Source organism: Papio anubis, chromosome 10 (assembly GCF_008728515.1).
Source record: "Papio anubis isolate 15944 chromosome 10, Panubis1.0, whole genome shotgun sequence".
Lineage (NCBI taxonomy): Eukaryota > Metazoa > Chordata > Mammalia > Primates > Cercopithecidae > Papio > Papio anubis.
The window spans coordinates 124754802-124775061 of record NC_044985.1 but is presented as its reverse complement, the minus strand read 5'-3'; the positions used below and the strand labels follow the sequence as shown (position 1 = coordinate 124775061).

At 51.9% G+C, this 20260-nt stretch overlaps 1 protein-coding gene across 18 annotated transcripts in view; it reads left to right on the top strand.

Moving 5' to 3' along the window:
• Positions 1 to 2382: 2382 nt before the first annotated feature.
• The window catches only part of KIF1A (kinesin family member 1A), a 109962-nt gene continuing 92084 nt past the window's right edge, over positions 2383 to 20260 (top strand). For 17 of the 18 annotated variants that reach the window (XM_009183532.3, XM_009183531.3, XM_017947145.3 and 14 more), the window contains exon 1: positions 3171 to 3284. The gene's annotated coding sequence lies outside the window, so the exon portion shown is untranslated. Of the gene's footprint in view, positions 2493 to 3170; positions 3285 to 20260 lie in introns of those variants that run through there. The other variant, XM_031651685.1, reaches the window with a different exon arrangement.

The following is a 20260-nucleotide window of genomic DNA, read 5'->3' as shown; positions in this document are numbered from 1 at the left end:
GCAAAAGACATAGCAGGCAAATATGAACCAAAGAAAACTGGATTGACATGTTAATGATATTCAAATTTAAGGCAAAAAATTTAAAAACCTGCGAACACCAGACAAAGAAGGGCACACATGTACACGGGTGCAAGGAACCACAGAATGATAATGCACGTCTATCAAAATCATTCTAATATCTAAAAATATGGCCTCAATACACAGCAAGCAGCATGTGCCAGAACTGCTGGGAGAAGCAGATATTTTAACAATTCTAACTGGAGATTTTTAAAAATAATAATCATAGTTCACATTGACAAAAATTAGCAGAAATCTCCAAATCCTGATCAATACAATTAATAACCTTAAAAAACTTTTCTTTCTGGGATCTTACCTTACTGAGTCAACAATTCATAATTTTGAACTGTTACACAATATACAGAACTCTCTGCCCATCAAGCAGAGAACACAACCATTTTGAACACATGTAGAACATGTGTGAAATAGACTATGTGTTAGGACCTAAAGAAGGCTCAATGAATCCCAGAGGCACAGGGCCATGCAGACTGGGCTGCTAGCTTCTGTTTGTGCTTCTAAGTTCCCTTTGCCCATTACTCAGGAGACCACCTGAAATGGACCATACTCCTTGGGTGCCCCTGACCTCCAGCTTCCCCTTGGGTTCAGCCAAAGCACTACCAGATCAGGGGAGGAGGGAGAGTGAGGTCCAGGGTTTGCTGCCCTGGCTCCCTTCCTGGGAACTTCTGGCTGGCTGCACCCCTCCACCTGAGCCTCTGCTTCTGCCTGCCCCCCTCCCTGCAAGCAGTAAGGCTGCAGTGCCACCAAGCCCTTGGGGCTCTCCAACCTCCTGCCCACACCTTTGTCAATAGTCTCTTTATCAAACACTTCTCAAATTACCCAATTTGAGTGTGCCATCTGCTTCCTGCCAGGATCTTGACTGAATACAGACTTGTTCTCTGACAATAATGCGATTAAATTAGAACCTGGTAACAAAAGGTTATAATTAAAGAAATGCTATTGAAAAGTAAATAATATTATTAAATAACCCTGCGTTTAAAAGGAGATCATCAGGGACAGTAGAAAATATTAGATCTTAATGATAATGAAAACATTTTATGTCCAAATTTGTGAGACTCAGCCAAGGCAGTCTTGTAGAAGGAATTTTGTAGCTTTTAATACAGTAGATCTATTGGAAAATTAGAAGGCTTAAAAAGGAGCTAAGCATTTAGTTCAAGACAGAGGAACAGATCGAATCCAAAGAACCACAAGGGAAAGAAATAATACAGAAGGACAGAAGCAAATGAAATAACAGGAAAGACATTTAACAGAACTAAAAGTTAGAGCTCTGAAAATATTTAAAAATATTAAAAGAGAAAAATGTCAAAAACAAAATACAGGCTAAGTGCACGCTGGTAATCCCAGCACTTTGGGATGCAGAGGCGGGTGGATGACTTCACCTCAGGAGTTTGAGACCAGCCTGGGCAACATGGCAAAATCTTCTCTACAAAAAATGCAAACATTAGCTGGGTGTGGTGGCACACACCTGTAGTTCCAGCTACTAGGGAGGCTGAGGTGGGAGGATTGCTTGAGCTGGGGATGTTGAGGCTGCAGTGAACCAAGATGGCACCACTGCACTCGAACCTGGGAGACAGAGCAAGACCTTGTCAACACCACCACCACCACCACCACCAAACTGGAAAAAGCCAGAATATAAAGAAAAAAGGATATGGTAGTCACTTAAATATTAACGTGAAATAGATTAATTCCTAGAAAAATGTCAATTGCCTCGAGAAATAGAGAGCTTGCCAGATTAAAAACCATGAGGAAAACGGTGGTGATAAAGACCCCAGCCCCAGAAGCCCAGATGGTTTTATTGTTTCTGCCAATGTTGGGAAGAACAATTGATTTCTCTTTCATGCCAGTGGTTCCAGGAAACACTGAAGGAGGAGGAGCTGTCTAGCTGGTTTCGGTGGGGCTGGGGCTGGGAGCGGGGGGCCCGTTTCTTGCAGAAGTGGATGCGAATCTCTCCCTGCCACCTGCAAGGTGCTCGCACGCAGCTGTGGGGACTGAGGTGAAGCCGGCTGTCCCTGGAGTGTGGATTAAATGGTTAACGGCCAGGCCGCTAGGGCAGCGCAGGCCCCCGCTGGGCGCCAGGGAGGCTTAGCCAGGCGACGCCAGGATGCCCATGGCAGTGGCTCGATGGCAGGGGCTGGGCTGGAGGGGACCCAGCCCCGGGGTTCAGGGTGGCCCGAAGTCCGTGCACCCCCGCACCGCAATGCGGGGAGGTCCCCGTGGGCGAGCTGCCCAGAGGCTTTGTCGAAGTTGCCCAGCCCTGGGACGGTGGAGGGAGGGCGGTGGCGCGCACGGAGATACCAGTCAGCCCCTGGAACTAGGAACGCGGCTGGGGGCGGGTGACGCAGGCTGGGGTTTGCCGGGGTGGCCCGCGAGCGGCGTGTGACTTGGGGGTTCAAGGAAGTTAAACTGGACAGGCTGGGGTGAGGACAATGGGGGCCTGGAGAGGTGGGGCGAGAGGAGGGCGGGGGTCCCCACGAGCCGCGGCGGAGGCGAGGCGGCGGGTCCACGGGCTGGTTGCATCATCCCGCGGGGAGGGCCTCGGTCACTGCTGCTCTTCCCTGGCGCCCCGGCCCCGACGCAAGATGCGATTGCACCGCGCACCTGTTACACCCAGAGCCAGCATCCCTGGCGCAAGGAGCCCTCCCTCCCCAGCCCCGCCCGCCCCCCACGATGCGTCTGTCGCTGGCTCCGAGCGGGGGCAGGTGGAGGTTTTACGATTTCACTCGAAAGGGGTCAGGGTGGGGGAGGGCCCGGCGAAGGGTCCGCGGGCAAGTTCAGGTGCACGCGGGGCTTCCGGACGGGGCGTCGCCGGGTCCCTCCCCCGCGAGGTCTCAGGGGCGCGCCGGGGGAGGGGACGCCGCGTCCGAGCCGGGTGTCCGTCCCCCACCCTCCGCGGGGCCCGCCGCGGTGTCAGCGGTGACGTCACAGCCCGGCCCCGGCCCCCTCCGTCCCCAGCCCAGTCCCCGCGGCGGCCGCGTCGCCCGTCCCTCTCCCCGCGCGACAAACCAGCTGGCGACTGGAGCTCGGACGCCGCGCGCAGCCAACCAGCGCCTCGGGAGGGGCGCTGGGCGGGCCGGGCCGGGGGCGCGCAGCCCGTCACGCGGCGGCGCCGTCACAGCTCAGAGCAGCCGGCGAGCGGCAGCAGCTCCGGGCTCGGGAGCCCGCGCCCATGCCAGTGCCCATGCGGGGCCGCCGCCAGTGACGCCGGAGAGGTAAGGCAGGCGCCCGCCCGGCCTCCCGCGCCCCTCGCCCCGCATCTGCGCCCCGCAGCCCGCGCCCGCAGCCCGCACCTGCACCCACTGCGCCCAGGGCGGGGAGCTCCGGCCCTGCGCCCTTGTTGCGACCCGAAGCGCGGGCACTGTGAGGCCCCTTCCCTTCCAGACCTTCCTCCATCTCCGCAGAGAACAATGGGGGAAATTCAGGGGTGTCCGCCCTTCAGGTGCCGCTGGAGAAGGTCCCTTTGCCGCGATCTCAGCTGCAGCGGACGGGGGTCGCCCTCTGGAGGGCTCACCCGGCCGGCGGGATCGGGATACCCCCGCCTTTCCCCGGCTATTCCGCTCTCCTGGAGAGGAGCCACCTGCGGGGCTGCGGGAGGGGCTGCGCCCAGACGGCGGGGGAGGGGAGGGATGGAGAGCGGGGCTGAGGACGCGGATGCCGCACCTGGGAGGGTGCGCGGCTGCAGCGCTTCGGCCTGAGGGGAGAGCGCGCAGGGCTGCCGGGCGCGGGCAGCTGCTCGGGTCCCCGGGGTGGGGGAGGGCGGATGCTGGAGCCTGGAGCAAAACAGGCAGGCGGGGCGGGGTCTGCGGCGCTGGGGCCTGGCCACCCGCGTCCTTGCACCGCCGGGCTGCCCATCACCCCCTCCCACGCCAGAGACCCCAGCTCCCTTCCAGAAAGACCCAGCACTTGGGAGGGGCTGCCGGCGAGCACTGCCTGCGTCTCAGCCGCCAGCGCCCCTGTAACAGGTGTGGCCCGGCGGCGAGGGAGGGGCTGCGGGGCCGCCGGGTCTAGGATGGTGGCGCGCCCCCGGCGCCCGGGCTCGGATGACACGAAGGAATAGTGGCCGCGAAGACCTTCGCACTCCCGCTTTAAGCTGCCCCTCACACCGACTCCCCGCAAACCAGCGGCCCAGCCCTCTCGCTGGGAAGGGCCGGGCAGCATCCCCGCCGGGAGGGAGGGTCCGCAGGAGCGGGGCGCTGGGCGCGGGTAGGTGGGGTTGGGGGGACACTGCCGGCCGCAGGGGCGGGAGGGGGAGGGGAAGGAGGGAATGCCAAGTCATGGGGCCTGCTGGGCGCGAGCGCGACGTCGCCCGGCGCGGACCCGATGCGCGCCCACGTCCCCGGGAATGGGGACTTTTCTCCAGAGACTGGAGGACCCCCTCCCCAAGCAGCGGCCCTTTCCAAGGGGTGCCTGCATTGCTGGGATTAAAGGCCTGCCAGGGCAAGCGGATTGGATCTTGCGGCTGCGGAGAGGAGGCGGTTTGGAGAGGCCCCTGCCGCGCAGGGCTGGTACTGGCCTCACCCTGGGGACGCACAGCGCGACACCGTGCTCGGCTCTGCGGGACACCCTGTCGCACTCAGGCTGGCGGGGCCTTTGCCAGGGAAGCCATGCCAGCACCCTTGTGGTCTGAGAAGGCAGCAGAGGGTTTGAAGGGAAGCTCTGGGGTCCACGTGGGGGTTGGGGCTGCACCTGCGGCGGCCATTTTGCAGGTGTGGTTGGCCACCAGCCTTAGCCAGGCTGTGGAGTGGGGCAGTCAGGAGTGGGGCAGGTGTGGCGCTTGCAGTGCAGGGTGTGAGATGGGCCAGGGCCAGGGCTCAGGTCTGCCCTTGCATTGAACACACACCGTTTGTTTAGAGGGGTTCCTTGTTTGGTTGATGGGGTAGTTGGAGTCAAGACCCAGGAACCCTCTGGACCAGAGATGCTGTAAGGCAGCTGGCTGAGGGGCCCAGCGTGGGGTCGGGGGAGGGCAGCCTTTACCTGGGGTGAAGTCTCGGGAGGGCACTGGGTCCAAGGCAGGGCCCAGATGAACAGCTTCACTCTGGCTGCAGATGGATCTGAGGCCCTGCAGGTATCCTCCCCGGGCAGGTCCACAGGGCGGACAGAGGCTGGAATCAGGTGTCAAGGCAAGTCCCAGCCCAGACCCAGGGAGGTCCCTGTGGTGAGGGCCTGCAAGATGTCTGCTGTGTGCCAGCCCTGCTCCCAGCCAGCTGCTGCCCCCCTGGGTGCCTCCTTTCCCCCTTCCCCACTGGAATGTCCCACAGACTGCCCCGTCTGGGGCTCTGGCTGGCCAGTCACAAACAGGTGGAGTCTGGAGTTCTGCCCAAAGCCCAGGGCTGATGCTTGGCTGGACTAGGATTTAAACTGCGGCCACTGCCTGGCCGCCCACCTGCCCCACAGTCCTCACTGATGTCATGACTGCTGACCTTGGGCCCACCATATCCTTTGGGAGTAAGGTAGGGCAGTCCTCCCGTGGGATTTGTGGAGGGTGGAAGGGGAGACGTGGGCTACATAGCCTCAGGAGGAGGTGCTGGAGGAAACTGAGGGCATCTCTTCAGGCCACTCAGCCGGGTCAGCCAAAGCCGGTGAGCTGGCTTGATGGGGGCGGGAGGGGAGATGTTCCCACAGAGCCCTGGTCCTACTGGATTGGGGTCTATGGAGGGGCTACCAGCATTAGGCTATTAGGATTGACTGAGCCCTGCACATGCCCAGCTGGCCAATCCTGTCAGGCCTGAGACCATCCATGCACCTCTATCAGTGAGCTGGGAGGGGCCTGAGCTGCCACTACGGGTGGAGAGTGATGGGGCCTGGGTCCCCGGGTGGCTGTGATTGGTAGGATGAGCGTGTGGTCATCTGCCTGCAGAGTCCAGGGACCTCTCTAGGACATTGCCACTTTCAGCGTTCTTAGGCCCAAAAGATTTGGCTCACCACCCCCAATATGGGTGGCCAAAGGGGCTCAAGGTGTCACCTCCCACTGCCCATCACCCACTCCATGCCCAGGAGCATCTCTGAGAACCCTGAGGGGCTGGGCTACACCCTGCCCCAAACCTGTCCATGGGTGGCCAGGGTACCCAGGAACACAGCCAGGCAGTGTGGGGCCTGTGTCCTTGCTGGGTTCTGCCCCTTAGGTGGTGGCCTCCGGCCACAGGCCCATCCCTGCCACAGGAGGGTTTGGGATCCCAGAGCTTTGCATCCCAGTCCTTTGGCATGGCACCTGAGCAGAGACAGGGGCACAGTGGCCCCACCTGACGAAGCCAGCTTGCTCTTTAGCTCCTGAGCCCCACTGGGATCCCCACCCTCAGCCTGGCTGGCCTCTCGCCACCCCAGTGCCCCCACCCCCAGGGCCTGGAGAACCCAGGGAACAGCCGGCTTGGCTTGGCCCATGTGCTCCAGTTGTGCTGTGGGGCAGAGGGCACAGTCAAGGTCAGCAGTCAGTGGAGGCTGAGCCTCCTGACCTCTCCTGCTCCTCACCAGCCCATCCTGCCAGCTTCGGCCTCCTACAGGCCTAGCGAAGTAGAGATTGATCCGGAGGTGTGGATGTGGGACTTGGATGTGGGACTCAGAGGCTGGGGTTGCTGGAATCTGAGTAGGAGGGGCTGCTGCCTCTCTAAAGCCTCCTCACCCTGGATTTAATCTCCTAATCCCAGGCCTTGTGGTCTGGGCAGGCCCAACCCTGGCCGCCACAGAGCCTGGGGATTCAGATGGTCTTTGGGGGTCCCTCCTGCTTGCCATTCCTGCCAGATTTCAGGATGCCCTGGAGTCTAGGGAGGGCAGGCCAGTGCCCGGCTATCCAGGCATCCTGGCGCTTATTCCTCACCCTTCCTCACAGTGCCCTGGAGGGGGCCAGAGCAGTCACTTGGCCACACACACTCATAGTCACATGATCCACTCCAACACACACTGATACACATGCATGTACATGTACACACACATTGCACACACAGACACACACATGCACACACACACCCATACATACATTCACACACACAGAGACACTCATATGTACACACATGTTCATGCACACATGCACACTCACACACCCACACATGCATTCACACACAAACACACACAGACATACACACATGCTCATGCATGGCTGTATACACACATACACGCATGCAGATATAGACACACACACACACACACACACACACAGAGTCTCTGCATCCCTCGTCCCTGTCTTTGTTCTTGCCTGGGTTTCTTCTCTTGAATACTTTCTATTCAACCTCCACATTAGGTTTTAGGCCCCCCTCAAATGCTGCCTCTGCCGTGATGCCTGCTGTCACCCCTACCCCTCAGATTGGCACCCCGTCCACAACCATAGGTTTCCAGGGGTGGGGAAGAAGACAGGGAACACTGATTGGGCGTAGCCTCCGCTGTGCACCTCATGTGCTTCCCTTTATCCCATGCCACTCCACACCTGAACAATGAGAACAGCACCACTTGGCTCCGACCCCACTGGACCAGGTGGTGGTGGTTCCATTTTCCAGGTATGGAGACTGAGGTTCCTGAGAAGCCCATGTGGCTTGTGAAGAGAGGACCTGGGACTCCGAGGACGGTAGCTCCTTTAGTGCTTTCTGCCCGTCCCCCTACTTTTCCCTCCACCCCCATTGTCCCTGACTTCTCCCACCCCCATGGGGGCCAGCACGGTGCCTCACACAGAGTGAGGACTCAGTGCTCTTCCATGGCTGAGCTGGTTGTTTTAGCCCAGGTATTGCATTTCCTGGTGGAGTCCAGGGTGAGCTTTGGCCACCCTCTCAGGGGTTGGGGTGTCCTTGGGTCTCAGGGTCTCCTGTTTGGGGCCTACGGATTCCTGAGCGAGCCTGGCAGAAGAATGACAGCCATCCCCTATCCTCTGGGCCTCCCATGGGGCTCCTGAAATGCAGTTCTAGGGACAGGCATGGCCCTCGACTGCTCCTGCAGGGCCCCTTCCCTGAGGCTAGTAGTGCCAGGAGTACCCTCAAGGGGTTCCTGCCCCCACCTCAGCCCTGCCAGGAACCCTCAGATGGGCCTCAGTTTCCCTTTCCATCTTCATCAGCTCAAGCCAGGACGGTGCAGGACAGGGCTGGGCTGGGCTGTCAGTGCTCAAGGTCCTGGGTCGGTGTGACTCCTGAGGGGCTGCTGTGGGGCTGGGGCGGGCTGTACTCAGTTGCTTGGTGTCATCTGGTCCCCACTCTCCTCCTGCTTCCGGGGCTGGGGCCCCACCATGGCTGCAGATCCTTGGGGCCTGGGAGGGCTGCAGCTCTAGGACAAGCAGTGGCTGCAGTGGGCCAGGTGCAGACCAGAGGAGCACGCTTACGGCCCCACACCTTTTGCATCAGCTCTGTACTTAGGCAAGATGTTCTTGGTTGGTGTTTTATTTTCTCCAGCTCCTGGTTATCTTTATTTTATTTTATTTTATTTTATTTTATTTTAGAGACAGGGTCTCACTCTGTCACCCAGGTTGGAGTGCAGTGGTGCAGTCACAGCTCCCTGCAGCCTCAACCTCCTTGGGTTCAAGTGATCCTCCTATCTCAGCCTCCTGAGTAGCTGGGACTATGGGCATGTATCACCATGCCTGGCTAATTTTTTGTAAAGATGGGGTTTTGCCATATTGCCCAGGCAAGTGCTGAACTCCTGGGCTTAAGCAATCCTGCTTTGACTCCACAAAGTGCTGGGATTGTAGGCATGAGTCCTGCCTTGACTCCACAAAGTGCTGGGATTGTACGCATGAGCCACTGCACCCAGCCTTTTTATTTTCTTGAATGGGTTTTTTCCCCTTTATGGCACCTCCACAAGTGGCCTCTGGCAGCTGCTTGCCATGTCCCCTGGATTGGAGTCTCTGTTTCTTGGACCCTAGAGCTGCTTGTTTCTTGGTTTCCTGTCTTGTTTTGCTGGAACACATCCTTGTGTGACTTCCTTGAAAGGGTGCATGAGTCTTTGGTGTGTGAGTGTGTTTTTGCTGTGTCCTTGCTCTGGGTGGTAGTGTCTGGGGTGCTTCTGTTCCTAAGTCGTTTTCCTGGGAACTCTGAGGACAGGGTCACCGTGGCTTTCTGCATCAGGTCACTTATGAGCAGACTTTGTTGGCAACTCATCTTTTCTCCCTGGAAGCTTTTAGCATCCTGTCTTTTCCTTGGTGTTCTAACTCCATGTGGATGGGTGTAAGGGTGGGGTTCACATTTATTGGCACTTGGTGGGCCCTTCACACTGAAGTCAGGGTCTCATTCTATTTGTTTGTAATTTCCTCCCTTTCATTTTTTTCTTTTACCCTGAATTCATGGGTTGGTCTGTTTGGTTGCTTTTTTCTTGGATATTCTGTCTCCTTGTTTACATCCTTTGACTGCCTTTTCTAGAGGTTGTTTTTGAATCTTGAACGTCAGCTCTTACATTTTTCATCTCTAAAATCTTCGCTTTTCTAACTGTTCTGCCTCATAGCTTTCTGCCCTTGTTTTGAAAATGAGCATCTTCTTGAATCTCGCAGGTGTGTGGGCAGAGGTTGTGCTCTGTTGTTTCGTGTCTGTTCCATGCTTTGCCTGTCCTTCCCACAGGGCCGGTTTTCTGCTGGCAGCTCTGGTCCTTCCCTTCACACTCTGTTCTCACGCCCAGGGAAGGCCTTCGTTGGCCCATCACGCATTAGGGAGGCTATTGGTGGGAGCGGCAGGGCTGCTGCTGCTCACCCCGGAGTGGTTCTGACCAGAGCTGGGGTGGGGTGTCCATAGCAGGCCCTGGCTTAGGTGAAGGGGTGGGGCTGGCTGCCAAGCTGCCCCTGCATATCAGAATGAGGGGTACCGCCTTCTTCATCTCACTGAAGGCTTCACTCCTGCTATGGAGAAAGCCATTCAGCTGCTCACCTGCGGGCACTGGCAGTGACCACTCTCGGAGGGTGGGTGGCGGGACTAGGGGTGCGGGCTTCCATGTTACCCTCACTTCTCACCTCTGCCTTCCACCGGGTGCTTGAGTTCCTGAGCCTGAGCTCCCTGCCCCTTCCCTGCCCTCTGCAAGTGGCACTTGGGGCTGAGGTCCTAGGAGATGCCTCTCCCATGCCCTTTGCAGTTGTGAGCTCTCTGGTGGGCTCTGGCCCTGTCTCATGGAGTCCCAGAGTGACCAGTGTGCCTGGCAGTCATCGGACCTGGGGCTCCTTACTCTCCAGGGGTGGACAGGACACTCCTCTATGACCATTGGTTGTAATTCTAAGAAAAACTTGCTGTGGTTTTTTTCTCAAACTCTTCAAGAAGGATCAGTGTTTTAGGAAGTGGCCCATGCCGATGCTTTGTTCTGGGCTGGCCCTGCTGGGTGTGCACATGGAGGGCCACTGGTCTAACTGGGAGCAGGTGGATCCCTGATGTGAAGGAGGATCCTCAAGGTGAAGGTTGATCCTTGAGGTGAAGGTGGATCTTGAGGTGAAGGCGGATGCAGAGGTGAAGGCAGATCCTGAGGTGGAGATGGATCCCCAGGTGAAGGCGGATCCCTCAGGTGAAGGTGAATCCTGAGGTGAAGGCTGATCCCAGAGGTGAAGGTGGATCCTGAGGTGCAGGTAGATCCTGAGGTGAAGGCAGATCCCTGAGGTGAAGATGGATCCCCAGTTGAAGGTGGATCCCTGAGGTGAAGGTGGATCCCTGAGGTGAAGGTAGATCCCTGAGGTGAAGGCAGATCCCTGAGGTGAAAGGCAGATCTCTGAGATGAAGGTGGATCCCGAGGTGAAGGGGGATCCTGAGGTGAAGGCTGGTCCCGGAGGTGAAGGTAGATCCCTGAGATGAAGGTGGATCCCCAGGTGAAGGTGGATCCTGAGGTGAAGGCAGATCCCTGAGGTGAAGGTGGATCCTGAGGTGAAGGCAGATCCCTGAGGTGAAGGTGGATCCTGAGGTGAAGGTAGATCCCCGAGATGAAGGTAGATCCCCAGGTGAAGGTGGATCCTGAGGTGAAGGCAGATCCCGAGGTGAAGGCAGATCCCTGAGGTGAAGGTGGATCCCCAGGTAAAGACGGATCCCCAAGGTGAAGGCAGATCCTGAGGTGAAGGTGGATCCTGAGGTGAAGGTGGATCCTGAGGTGAAAGGCAGATCCCTGAGATGAAGGTGGATCCCCAAGGTGAAGGCAGATCTCTGAGGTGAAGGTGGATCCCGAGGTGAAGGTAGATCCCCGAGATGAAGGTAGATCCCCAGGTGAAGGTGGATCCCGAGGTGAAGGCAGATCCCTGAGGTGAAGGTGGATCCCTAGGTAAAGGTGGATCCCCAAGGTGAAGGCGGATCCCCAAGGTGAAGGCAGATCCCGAGGTGAAGGCGGATCCCGAGGTGAAGGCAGATCCCGAGGTGAAGGCAGACCCAGAGGCGAAGGTGGACCCAGAGGTGAAGGCAGACCCAGAGGTGAAGGCGGACCCAGAGGTAAAGGCTGTCTGGGCTCCAGGTGGACACCTGTGCGGTGCTCTGCAGTGTGGGTCTCCCCAGCAACTGGGCAGGGAGTGCCTGTGCCAGGCCTGTGTCTACCCCTCACCGTCACCCTATGCCTGGTCTTTCCTGGATGCTTCTTAAGCGGAGGCACACTTTGTTGTCTGCCTTAGCACCCCCCCCCCCAATACTCCCTTCCCAGGGACTTGGCTTTTTCTGCCGATGCCCCCACCCCAGGGTGAGGCGGGAACTTGAAATGTCCCCAAAGCAACAGGGGAGTTCCTCCAGGGCCACCCTGCCCTCTGTGCCTGCAGTGACTTGCGGGGCATGGCCCGGTGTGGCCTGGTGGGTCTTCTGCACGCATTTTTACCAAGTGCATGGATTCTGTTCCCCTCCCCTCTGTCCCGGGGCCCCTGGCTCAGGGCTCATGGTCTCCCTTTCCTGGAGTCACCACAGCCGGCTGGCCACACACACATGAATGGCCACCATCCCCCAGCCCTCTTTCCCTCTCCTGCCCATGGGCCATCTTCTCTGCCCACTTCCTGTGGATGCATTCTGGGTCTAGTCAGACCCTCAGACACCCATGGTGTTGCCTCTGTGTCCCCAGCGCAGACACCACCCTGCCACCAGCAGCTTCTCAGCCTCTTCTTTTCCTCTAGGCAGTCATCCCAGCCCCTCTGGCTCCCTCCCTGCCACCCTGAGCCTGTGCCCTCATCTCTGGCCACTCCAGCCAGTGTGACCTCACCCCACAGGACCAGTTCATGCTTCTTGTCTCTGATGACTTCCTGCCCCACCTGTCCCAGAGGCTGCCCCTCTGTGTCTTTGAGGGGAGCTCACCCTTTCTCCTGGGCTCTGGCATGTGCTGTGTCCGGCACTGTGACCCGCAGCTCACCGCCTTCTCAGGGGTTCAGCTATTACCTTCTGCCATCAGCCACGCCCACAGGCTCTGACAACCCTTGGGGCTGCCTGGTTCCCTCTCAGATTGGCTGACAGAACAACTTCTTGAAGGTAGTTACCTTTCTTTTCTTTTCTTTTTCCTTTTTTTTTTTTTTCTTTTTGAGATGGAATCTCACTCTGTAGCCCAGGCTGGAGTGCAGTGGCACAACCTCTACCCACTGCAACCTCTGCTTCCCAGGTTCAAGCGATTCTCCTGCCTCAGTCTCTCAAGTAGCTGGGATTACAGGTGCCTGCCACCACGCCCAGCTAATTTTTGTATTTTTAGTAGAGACGGGGTTTCACTGTGTTAGCCAGGGTGGTCACGAACTCCTGACCTCAAGTGATCTGCCCGCCTCGGCCTCCCAAAGTGCTGGGATTACAGGCATAAGCCACTGCAATCAGCCAATAGTTACATCTTTAAAAATTGTGTCATGTGGTAGCAAAAATATACAACAAAGAATACAGAATAATATTACAACCAACGGCCACATGCCCATCAGCTTTCAAAACAAGGCATTTCCAACCTGCTTCCCAAGGGCAGCACTGGCAGAGGGCTCACGGCCACCCGGCATCTCGGCCGACCCACCTCACCCTGGGGAAGAAGAGGGACAGATGGGGCCTGGCGGGAGGGAGGTCCCTCCATGTCACCATGGTGAGCACATCGAGTGGCTTGGTGGCGTCTAGGCCCTTAGACCCCCTCCACACCCATAACTGTGAATTCGGTGCCGATCGCTCCTGGAGTGTCATCGTCCACCCCAAGTCTATGGAGTGCTGCTTGTGTGTTTGAAGCTTTGAGAGGGCTGCAGCCGACTCTGCATTTGTCTGCATCTTGGATGCTGGGCGTTTGGGCTGTTTCCATCCATTCTTTTTGCATTGATAAATCATGCTATATTTGGGTGTATTTCTCCTGTGAATATGTACAACATCTACTTGCAGAGTTGCTGGGGCACATGGTCTGCAGCCCTCCAGATGTTACCATGTTATTTTCAAGTGGTGGCACCTGTTCACTCCCAGGGTGAGCTGTAAAGCTCCTGTGGCCTCCTCCTGACAGCGCTTGGTGTGCCCCACTTTTAAATGTTGTGATCTGGTGGATACAGTTTGAAAATATGGTTTCCAAATTACTACCGTGGTTGAGTATCTTTTCATGTAAATTGCCAGTTCGTATCTTTTTGCCCATTTTCTTGTGTGATGTTTAAAATTTTTATTTTTTTCTGTCCTCTATATATTCTGCGTACAAATCCTTCGTTGGATTGTATGTGTCGCAGATACCTTCTCCAGGTGGGTGGGGTTCTCGTCACCGTTTTAGTGATACCTTTTGATACCCTACCTTCCTTTTGGTGTTTTCTGTGGGTAAAGAGATCCTTTCGGCTGGGCATGGTGGCTCACACCTGTAATCCCAGCGCTTTGGGAGGCTGAGGTGGGTGGATCACTTGAGGCCAGGAGCTTGAGATTAACCTGGCCAATGTGGCGAAACCCTATCTCTACCAAAAATATGAAAAATAAAAATAAAAATAGGTGTGGTGGCGCATGCCTGTAATCCCAGTTACTTGGATGGCTGAGACACAAGAACCCTTTTTTTTTTTTTTTTTTTTTAATACTTTTAAGTTCTAGGGCACTGTGCACAACATGCAGGTTCGTTCCATAGGTGTACATGTGCCATGTTGGTTTGCTGCACCCATCAACTCGTCATTTACATTAGGTATTTCTCTTGAATCCTGGTGGCAGAGGTTGCAGGGAGCCGAGATTGCACCACCACACTCCAGCCTGGGCAAGAGAGTGAGACTGTCTCAAAAAAAAAAAAAAATAAATAAATAAATAAAATCCTTCCCTAGGGGTAGTGTGAAGATAAAACTCTTCTTTGTTTTCTTCCAAAACATTTGTTGTTAACATACAGGTCTTTAATCCACATGGAATTTATTTGACATGTAAAGGGATCTAATGGTATATTTTCCATGTTGCCAACCAGTGTTCCTTCCATCGCTGGTTTGGTCGTCCGTCCTCTCCCGCTTGCTCTGTAAAGCCACCTTTCCCCGAGATCGAAAGGACTGTGCTTCTGCAGGTCTGTTCCTGGGGTCCCTTCTGTTGCACTCGTGGTGGCCTCTTCCTGTCCCACCTTCATGCAGCCCACCTTCATGCCAGGGCTTCCTACTCAGGCTCAACGTCACAGGGCATGTTGCCTTCTGCCCTCTGGTCTTTTTTCTTTCTTTCTTCAGACTTGTTATTGATATTCTTAACATCTTACTCTACCATATATGTTTTTAGAAGCAACTTGTCATGATTCACAAAAAAACTTGAGTTTTCATATGAAACGTCATTGAGTTTTCAAATCAATTTGGGTAAAATTAAATGTTTTCAAGATATTGAGATTTCTTTTCCATGAATAAGTTATAGTTCTCCATTTATGTAGATTTTCTGCAATGTTTCTAGTAGAGTTCTACAATTTTCTTTATAAAAAGTTAGTGACGGCTGAGCACGGTGGCTCACGCCTGTAATCCCAGCACTTTGGGAGGCCGAGGTGGGCAGATAACCAGGTCAGGAGTTCGAGACCAGTCTGGCCAACATAGTGAAACCCCATCTCTACTAAAAATACAAAAAATTAGCCGGGGGTCATGGTGGATGCCTATAATCCTAACTACTCGGGAAGCTGAGGCAGGAGAATCACTTGAACCCAGGAGGCGGAGGTTGCAGTGAGCCGAGATTGCGCCACTGCACTCCAACCCCAGGTGACAGTGTGAGACTCCATCTCCAAAAAAAAAAAGTTAGTGACACTTATTCCTAGGTACTCTATAGTTTGCGTTATTATTTTATTTATTTATTTATTTATTTTTTAGAGAGAAGGTCTTTCTCTGTTGCCCAGCCTGGGGTGCAGTGGTGTGATCATAGCTCACTGCAGCCTCGAACTTCTGAGCTCAAGTCATCCTCCTGCCTCAGTCTCCCAAGGAGCTGGTACTACAGATGTCGCCACGACTCCTGGCTAATTTAAAAAAAAAAATTGTTTTAGAGGTGGGTCTTGCTATGTTGGTCTTGAATTCCTGGACTCAGGCTGGTCTTGAATTCCTGGGCTCAAGTGATCGTTCTACCTTAGCCTCCATGGTAGCTGGGACTACAGGTGTGAGCCACTGTGCCAGATTGGGTTATTATTTTAAAGGATACCTTAAAATATGTTTTAATTCTTTATCTCGGATAGATAAGAATGTTCTTGATTTCTACAACCTTATTGAACCTTCCTACTTCAAATAATTTTTCTTTGGATTCTCTTGATTTCTGTGTCGATGAGCTGATGGTCTGCAAATAATGACAGTTTGGTTTCTTTCTTTCAAATTCATATTATGTTTGTTATTTACCTGTCTTACTGGTCTGGCTAGAACCTCTCCTACAATGTTAAACAGAAGTAGAGATAGCGAGCATCCTGGACTTGTTTCTGAATTTAAAGGAAATGTTCCTATCCTAGGCTTAAGCAATCCTCCTGCCTCAGCTTCTCGAGGACCTGGGACTATAGGCGTATGCCACCATGCCTGGCTAATTTTTTTATTTTTTATTTTGTAGGGATGGGGTCTCACTATGTTAGCCAGGCTGGTCTTGAGCTCCTGGGCTCAAATGATCCTCCTATCTCACCTCCCCAAAGTGCTGGGATTTCAGGTGTGAGCCACCATGCCCAGCCTCATACATATCTTTTAAAGTGCACACAGAATGTGTGCTAAAATTTGCCATATGCTGGTCATAAAGCAATCATTTTACCATTAAGTGTGATGTTTGGGTAGGTTTTAGTAGATAGGTATTATGAGGTTAAAAAAGTTTTCTTTTATTCTAATATTGCTTAGAATTTTATCACAAATGAGTCTTGAAAATTATGGAATGCTTTTTTAGTATCTATTGAGGGCCTCATAATCTTTCTTCTTTAATTTGAAAATTATAACAAGAGCTATCCTAACGTCAAGCTATACTGGTATTCCTGGCATATGCTGACCTACATTGCCCTTTTTATTTGTTACTGTATTTTCTTGCTAATTTTTCAGACTTTCCTACCTATGTTCATCAGTAAAATTGGTCTATAATCCTTCTCAAATTTTTCTTGTTTACTTTGATGCTAAAATTCTATTAACATCAATGAATGAGCTAGGAGTACAGTTGGCTCTCCATATCTGTGGGTTCTGCATCTGTGAATTCAACCAGATCAAAATTTTTGGAAGAAAAGAATGGTTTGTCTGTATTGAACATGTACAAACTTTTTTTTCCCTTGTCACTATTACCTGGACAATACAGTATAGTAACTATGTATTAATACATAGCATTCACATTGTATTTGGTATTATAACTAATCTTGAGATGATTTAAAATATATGGAAGGGGCTGGGCGCAGTGGCTCACGCCTGTAATCCCAGCACTTTGGGAGGCCAGGGCAGGCAGATCACTTGAGGTCGGGAATTCAAGACCAGCCTGACCAACATGGAGAAACCCCGTCTCTACTAAAAATACAAAATTAGTTGGGTGCGGTGGTGCATGCCTGGTGGTGCATACTAGGGAAGCTGAGGCAGGAGAATCGCTTGAACCCGGGAGGCGGAGGTTGCAGTGAGCCAAGATTGCACCATTATACTCCAGCCTGAGCAACAAGAGCAAAACTCTGTCTCTCTCTCTCTCTCTGTGTGTGTGTGTGTGTGTGTGTATATGTATATATGTGTGTATATATGTGTCTGAATATCTGTGTATATATCTGTGTATATATATGTGTGTGTGTGTATATATGTATATGAGGATGTGTAGGTCAAATGCAAATACTACACTAGCTCATATGAGGGACTTGAGCATCTGTGGATTTTGGTATCTGTGGGGGGTCCTGGAACTAATCTCCTACTGATACTGAGGGATGACTTTATATTCTTTGGGTATTTCCCTCTCTTTCCTCCATTCTCATAAAGAGTTTGTATAGGATTGATACTATGTTTTTAAAAAAGGTATGGTGGAACTCACCTGTAAGAAGTGTCTGAATCATCTACCTTTTTATGTGGGTAGATTCTTTAACTATTGGATCAATTTCTTTAATAATTGTAGGAAAATTCGTGTTTCTATTGCTTTTTCTCGTAGTTATGCATCACATTTTCCTGGTTCTTGGCAGATCTAGTAATTTTTGATTGGATGCTAGACATGATTTTTATATTTTAGAGTGTCTGACTTATATTTCTTGCTTTAGTGCATGTTGGGCTTTGTCTTGGCAGGTGCTTAACTTACTTGAAGACCAGTTTGATCAGTTGAGGCCTGTTCTTAAACTTTTCTAGAGTTGGTCTGGAGTAGACCACTTGCAGGAATAGTTTAGTCCCCCACCTAGGGCACGCCTTCTCCAGGGTCTCCACGGACTATCTGGAGTGGAGGCTCAAGAGGACTCCCTATTCTGGCTGATTGGATCACAGATGTCTCCTTACTTTGTGTGAGTTTTGGGAATCGTTCAGCTTACAACGGCCCAGTCTTTTTGTGTCTGGATTATCTGGGAATGGACTAGTACTCTGAAAAGACTCAAGGGTACCCCTGTGTAAATTTCTGGACTTCTACTGAGCAGCTCCCTTCTTCCAGAACTCTTAACTCACAACCTCCAGCTGCCTCCGCCCACCCAAACTCTGACCGCCATCTTTTCAACCTGTCCAAGCTGCCAAGGTGCTTGGGTCCTACCTCGTGTGCCTGCCTCCAGGCAGATTTGGAGTGACCATAGGGCTCACCTAGTATGTGCCCCTTCTCTCGGGGATCACAGTCCTGCACTGCCTATTGTCTGACGTTTGAGCACAGTTATTTCTGTATATTTTGTCTTCTTTGCTAGTTGTTGTTTACAGTGAGAGGTTAAGCCTGGTCTCTGGGTCTCCACCATGGCTGGACATGAAAACTCCACATTTTGCTAGGAGTGTTTTCATTTCCGTTTAGTAAGTATTTTTATATTTTCATCATGATTTTTCCTTTGGTTTGTTATTTATAAGTTTATTTTTTAAATTTCTAAACATATGGGTTTTTAATTATTTTAAAATTAATTTTTAGTCTAATTGTGTTCAAATTACATGGTTTATTTGATACAGGTCTTTGAAAGCACCGGGAGTTGCTTTATGGTCTAGTACATGGTAGAATATTGTAAATGTTCATATGTGGTGGAAAAGAATGTTGCTCTAATTTTCTGCAGGAGGCACATATGTCCATTAATTCATGATTATTGTGTTACTCATGCTATGCTCTTACTAATTATATATCTGCTTGATCTACCAATTAGTGAGAAGTGTGTTAAAATACCTGTCACAATAAATTAATGAATTCCTCCTTATTACATGACTCTGAACTTTGATTTTATATTTTCATCCTTTTTTTCTTTCTGGGGTCATTTTGGGTAATTTTTCTCTGACATATTTTCCAGTTCATTAATTCTGTGTTGAGCTCCATTTAATTTGCTGATTAGCCTGTCTGCTAAGCTTTCAGTTTTAAATAATTACATTTTATTTCTAGAAGTTCTGCATGGTTCTTTCCCATATTTTACCCCATTGTTTTTCACCTCTGCTTATTTCTTAGAACATTTAAGCCAACTTATTTTTATAATCTGTATTCGACAATTTTAATATCTGAAGTCACTGAGGATCTAATCCCTCTCTTCCCTCTTTCTTTCTTCTCCCTTCCCTCCGCTTTCCCCCCGCCTCCCTCCGCTCTCCCTCTCCTCTCCCTCCCCTCTCCTTCCCTTCTCCCTTCCCTTCCCTTTCCTTTTTCTCTTCCCTCCTTTTTTGGCGACTCCTGCTTATGGCGAATTGCTTCTCCAAGTGTTTGGTAATATTTCATTGTGAGCTAACATTTGACTGATGTTCATCTTTGGGAATCTTGGGGCTGTGGGAAAGGAAGCCTTCTCCTGGGAGGATTTGTATGTGCTTTGTTAGGTGCTTTGGGTGCTAACTCCTGAGAACTACTCTGAGCTAACTTCTCAAATTTGGATTTCACTGATCATGCAGGTGTTGTAAATTTGAAACCCAAACTTTATGAGGACAGGCGTCTGGCCTTAAATTCTCAGTAACACTGTTTTTTAGCCACCTAGAGCTGGGTGTCATTCAGATTAATTCCCCTGTGTTCTTTTTTTTACCCAACCTTCCATTTCACAGAGGTTGTAGCTTTGAAGCATTCAATTTTTGTGGTGACTTGGTTCTATTCTCACTTTATGTGTCTTTGAGGTCCTACCTCCCATTCCCCCAACAGCAGGTGAAACCAAATTCTTTGGGTTTCTGGTATCGCCAAATGCCAGTAGCTTTGTTGCCACCTTAATTTCTTCTCCTTCTTCCTCTTTTTTCTTTCCTTCTGAGGAGTCCTCTTATTTTCTTCTGATATTTGTTATTTATCCTGAATTTCTAGGTGCTTTATAATGGAGGGTGTCTTACCCACCATACTGCAGAAGTAGAAGCCTCCATTCAGCCCTTTTGCTCTCTGTTGGGAAATATTATTGATATTTTATTTATTTATTTATTTATTCATTTTTTGAGACAGAGTCTCACTCTGTCACCCAGGCTGGAGTGTAGTGGTGCGATCTCAGCTCAGTGCAACCTCTGCTTCCCAGGTTCAAGCAATTCTCCTGCTTCAGCCTCCCAAGTAGCTGGGATTATAGGCACCTGCCACCGTGCCCAGCTAATTTTTGTATTTTTAGTAGAGACGGGGGTTTCACCATCTTGGTCATGCTGGTCTCGAACTCCTGACCTTGCGATCTACCCACCTTGGCCTTCCAAAGTGCTGGGATTATAGGCATGAGCTACTATGCCCAACCTGGGCAGGAAATATTAATTTTAATGAGCAAACTGAGTTTTAAATTCACAACCAAAATGAGGAATTTCTATTTATGTTACCTCAACTGTTTGGTTATGATTTGTAAAATGATTCTTTTTAGGTTAAGTATGGGC